This window comes from Sphaeroforma arctica (genome assembly GCF_001186125.1).
Source record: "Sphaeroforma arctica JP610 unplaced genomic scaffold supercont1.134, whole genome shotgun sequence".
Classification (NCBI taxonomy): domain Eukaryota; class Ichthyosporea; order Ichthyophonida; genus Sphaeroforma; species Sphaeroforma arctica.
In genome coordinates this window covers 47473-53426 of record NW_014040424.1, presented here as the reverse complement: position 1 = coordinate 53426, position 5954 = coordinate 47473, and positions in this window count along the sequence as shown.

The following is a 5954-nucleotide window of genomic DNA, read 5'->3' as shown; positions in this document are numbered from 1 at the left end:
TGTATGTATATATATATATATATACATCTATTTAGCCATGGTATTAACTATGCTGGTGAGTAGGTGACACGTCGTTAGACGCAAACTCTCCCTTGTAACGGTGCACTATAATATTTATGAAGGGAAACTGGTTTTCATTAAATAGCTCTTTAGCTTTACAGTTTTTTTTTAAAATCAAACCATTGTCTGTACATACTGTATAGTGTTGCACTATTAAAATAAATATACAAGAGCAGCAATATTTTTGTTTAAAAAACATTGGAGTATTGTATATATGTATGCATATTTTTCTTTCCAAACAAATAATTAATTTACAGTACATACACTATTTACACAGTATTTACACACCTAAATACAATACAGTATGTACAAATACATGTTTATTTTCAAAACACGACTTTGTCTATACGACACCTGTCACTATAAAATTATTAACGCTCGAGCCCATGTCAAAAACCTCATCCGGTCCATTCGCAGGGTAGCGTCGATATTTATGGGCGATTGGGCCCACGTAAGGCGACTTTGGCCTAAGTACCGAACTATTAAGCGTATACACCGCAAGAATATATCTTTAAATACCGATACAACAGTCAAGTATCAGTTTTCGGTACATAATCTACACCTATCACCTGAAATAGAATACAGTTAAACCTGTGAGCGTGAATTCGTGGATCCATACTTCTGAATATTATAAAAATATGTCGTTTCATAGCCTTCTAATTATAAAAGGAGAAAGAAGGCTTTGTAAAATATGATCGTTTGGTTCCACAATTGCACTGTAGTTCAAAACTTCAACAATGTTGAATTCGGTTTTATACCGTTCTGTTGAAAATTTCAGGTCCAAGGAATTTTGTCCTGTTCTGTGATTTCATTGATCGCAATTCTTTTTTAGATCATAAATTCAAAATAATTTCACTCGGTACATAGGGATACATACTAGGGCTCGGGCGTTAATAAATTTATAGTGACGGGTGTCGTATTTGTTCATTGTTTGAAGAAAAACTCTGTGTGTGTGTGTCTATGAAAATTCAAAATTGGAATATAATACAACATTTGGATTGTAAATATCAAATATGATACTCTTTACGAGGATATTGTGGGCATTTTTATTTAAAAGCACATACAAAAACAACCCCAAAAAAGTGATAACTTTTTTTGATACGGTCCAAAGGCGACAGATCGGAAACTAGTGTTTTTAAAAAAGGATAAGTCATTGTCGTTAACCAGGCCAGAGAATTCCTGATTCCACCATGTTCTATTTATTTTTTCCCTACGGACTTAGTCCGTTATTTACCTCTACTTTATTTACTACTACAAGCGAGAGTAGAGCGAGAGAGAGAGAGAGTAGAGCGAGAGGGACGGTCTGCTCTGTCAATCTGTTGCTGGGGGCCCGGGGGGTGGTGACTGGCGACTCTGGAGTCTGGTGACTGGTGACTGGTGAGTGCCTGAGACCCCTGAGTGGCGACTGGTGGTGAGTGGTGACTGGTGAATATCTAGAGAGGTATAAGGCTATAATAAGGCTATAGGCCTATAAGGTACTCTGCCATTCTGACTCTCAGAGTCAGAGCCTCTCAATAAAAGTCAAAAAACTCAATGACAGCCAAACAAAAAGGAGGCTGTTTTGTTTTGGTTTTTTTGTACTCTTACTAATTTAGAAAAATACTACATACTGGTATCATAGTATATATGTATGTAGTGTCTAGTACTCTGGTGGGGTACATAGACACGATGTATTTAAGTATTTGTGGAATTGTGGATTGTGGTCCGAGTTCCGACCAGACTTCTATTCGTAAATCGTAATACGTAAACACGCTTTCACGTACTACGTTTTCATGCGTTAGGAGCCTGGGTTTGTGCCTAGTGCCCCACCCTTAAATTTGTCAAATCCCGCCAACTATGTTTCACCAAAATCTATGTTGAGTTGTTTTATAGTTGGTCAGATTTTCTACTGTCAAAATATAACGGCTATTATTTGGGCTATATAAGATAGATCCAAACAAAATTAGTTTTTAGAATTGGCTCCCAGTATACTACCTGAAATATACTACATGAAAACGGGAACACGGTTTCAAAAAGTACAGTTATCAATTTGGTTGAAAAGTTTTGATCGAGTTTGGAAATTGAATGAGTTTTAGCACCGAGTTTTTTTGGTGAGGACCGAGTTTCAAATCAGAGTAAACGAGATACTCAACTAGTTTTTATTTTTTTGGTTTTGGTTTTGCACGCGGCACTTTTGTGTTTCAAAACGAGTTTCAAACCCAAAACATAAAAAACCGAGTTGAGTCACGAGTTTACGACAGATTTGACACGAGTTCCAAGCCAAACCACGAGGTTCTATCACGAGTTTAATTTAAACCCAAACGAGACCAAAACCTTTACAACACTTTGGTAAATGTAGTTAATGTTACATACAGTGGAATCACGAGATTAGGACAACGGTTTTCAAAGTGTGGCCAAAATGGGTTTGAAAGTAAGAAAAAAAAAGCGGAAATTATCTAGAGGTGTAAAAAAATATTTTGGGTTTTTGGAGAGTAAAAAACAACCCGAAATCGAGTAATCTCATTGGATGAAAATATCTCGTTAACGTAAATCGTACTACGTTTTCACAAAAAGTAAAACACGTATTGAAGTCTGGTTCTGCCTGACAGACGTTTTTTTAAAAATTATATATATAGATATGGGGAATGAGCCTATGAGGTTGCCGGGCTGCCGGAGCCCCGGAGTGCCGGCCCGGATCTGGGTCCTCGACTCCTCGGGTATTTATGTATACTTTTCAGTTTTCAGACCCCAGTGCAAATTTAGTTTTATTTTGTTGCTCTTTTATTTTTTATTTTGTTTTTAAAAATGTTTCAATTTAGAAGGCTATGATTTTTGATTATTTTATGCCACGAACTCACGAACTCAGGATTCAGGACACTTATCTCTGAGTAGGCCCCAGGGTGGTAGGGCAGGGCAGGGCAGAGCAGGGCAGAGCGGGCTCCCGGTCTTCACATTGTTGTCAGCGTCGGCCCCTATCGGCCTAGTCCACCTATCGAGTCCATATCAGATATGTATTCAGATTTAGTCAATCGAAGTGTCCGAGTGTCGGCTCTTGTCAAGTTGTCGGGCCTACTTTCTACTCCAGCAAAAGATAGAGCGCTTCTCTAAAGTACATCTGTGACACTACTATTTTGCGCCCCCTATACTCTTCTACTTCTTGACCTAATTGGCTAAATACTTTTTTTTAAAAAGAGCTAGAAAACATTTTTTTAATAAAGGTAGTTCGGAACTTGGCGTGGGCCCTGTCCTCTGTGAGAAGACTAGGGCCTGGCAACCCGTGGTTAGAGAGAGTGCCCTGTCAAACCTTTGAAAGGACCAGGGCTTGTTGAAAATTGATTCGAAGACTTCGGCCTCAGGAGTACCGAATACGTCTTGGAGAAATATGTGAATTAACCAACTGACCTGTATTTATTTACACCTCTTACAAAGAGTTGGATCCGCCGTCATTATTTTGTGGCTCTTCGAGTTTGTGAATTTGCGTGATTTGGCAGTACAAATTTCAGCAGTGCGCACATACGTGATACTTTCACTTGCTTGCGATCTTTCTTACGAGCGAGTTTAAGTATAGAGTCGTCTATGTTTGTAATTGCCGAAGGGTTGCCTGGACCATCAGTAGGCGTTGCTGTATCCAATCCCAGCTCACCCAAAATACCCATACCCATTGTTATATCAACGTTATCAGATGGGTTCATAAGTTCAAATAAACAACCCTCAGTAGTAGCTGACCTGTATTGAATCTTCGTTGATTGTGTCTTACCCAAGTGTGGATTCCGGAAGGCTCTATCCACCAGATAAATATAGCTATCCTTAACCGGAAGTAGTTGTACCTTAGTCATCACTCAGGCATCCGCAGCTGAGAGGTTTGCCTCCGTGTCAATAGGTGCGTATGACGTGGCCGTTCACTTGTAAAGTAACATGTACACGGTTGTCGGCGGAAACATTTTTATTTTTACTCCAAATATTCGTGTTGCTGTACGACCAAAAGACATGCACGCCCCAGCATTTCACTTCCAATATGTTTCATCTTCCCAAAATTCCGGTACTGGCTCGTCTTCCATCAACTCAGCAGCACTCTGTATGTACGACTCGTCGACCAAGTCATGAATATGCATTAATTTATTCTCGCCCGTCTCTGCTGGTGGTTAATCAGGCACCTAATAGGTGCCCACTAAGTTTACGCGAGGGCAGAAGATATTACTTGACCTCTGTGGTGCGCGTGTCGGCAGGGGCTCCACTACGAGGTGTATGTGTTACCCGCGTGCTGATGAACGCTGTTGTTTAGGACAACGGTACGCTGTAAATCTTAACGCATGCCCTGTTCCGGAGGAAGGTTCTGCTCGCATGACCGACAACGCGATGCTGGTGGCGCATTCAATGTAGCTCATGTATTCGCTATGCACGTAAATATTAGAGTGAACGCGAACTCCCCGGGATCTATTGTGTTCGCGAAAACTTTTCGACGATGTTCTTCGGCTTTTTCAATATTCACTCAAAACACGTTGCGCACTAAAATTCGCGCCAAAGTGAGTACATACGAAGAGTATCAAAAGGTATGTTCTCCCTACAGCTTCACGCATAAGATTAGTCACATGTAGAAATACAGCCTCCGGCCAGTCTAAAATATAAAGATCAAATGAGATAACACATTGGTTTTTATTTGTATTTAAAATAATTTAATACAAGTTCCATTTCCAATAATTCCAAAGTGTTCTAAATTCACTTTGATGGCTCCAATAGCCTGAGTATTTGGTATGACACATTATATACTTGGACCTATTTGAGACGGTAGTAGATGTAGGATATTATACGATAATTTTTGAACTACTACTTACAGGTTTTGGTCTTCCCGCCACTCTCCAAAATCCAACAAGTCTTTTTCATTTTTCAACTTTTCTTCAGATTGAACTTTATTTATATAATCTAATGTATTAATTTGACTTCCGTTCTTGTCTATCTAAAAATTAGACATGTGGTCATGAACACTTAGTACTTCTTGTGAAAATTATTCAATAAAGAACAACTAGAGGATAAACGTACTCTTAAACAGTACGTAAACTATAAACGTACTCTTATTAGTACAAGGAACTTAAATTTCCCAAATGGTTTTCAACGGTTTTATTAATTAATAACTTTTTCATTTTACATATCAGATATTTGGACAAGGCCATTAAAAGCCGCCGTTAAACTACCAAACATAAGATTTGGTCTAGTTCTATTAATAGAACTATATTTACATTCCAAATCTATTTATATCTGAATACTTCGGTAGCGAGATGGCTCGACCGAATATAGACTTCTAGGTACCATTAGCGTTACCTAGTTTAACCTCCGTTCAGCCAACCAGATGTGCCAGTCTGATGAAGGCTAAGTCGGTAATTCTTGATAAGTGGCGAGTTATTGGTTAATGCACTAACTATAGACACCAAGGATATTTTTCTTTTTTTTCTTCTATTCGGTTTTTTTTTAAACCTACGCGTTTAATTACTCTAAGGCGTTAATATTGCCTTGATAGACCGAATCTTACAATGTAGTAAACACATCAAAATACTATACTAAAGCCTACTGAGTCTCCCTGAGGTTCAGTGCGGTGTATTTATTATTTTATTTGATTGTCTACGTGGTCTACAAATAATTCACCTCGTGTGAATTAATAGTAAACTAATTCTAACTCCACACTGATAGTGGTTTAAGGGGACTTTTACTACACTCCCCTCAAGCTCAAGTGTCACCAGTGATTGAAGAGTTTCAAAAATAAATGAGCTCTTAAACTATTGAAAAGTAAACAAATAAAACTAGTAGTGTAAATTAAACAATATATATATATATATAAACTAGTGAAAATTCTTCTGCTGAGTAAGTTCGTGCCTTGGAAACTGGTCTTTTGAACCATTCCGGCTGTGCTGGTATATTTTCCA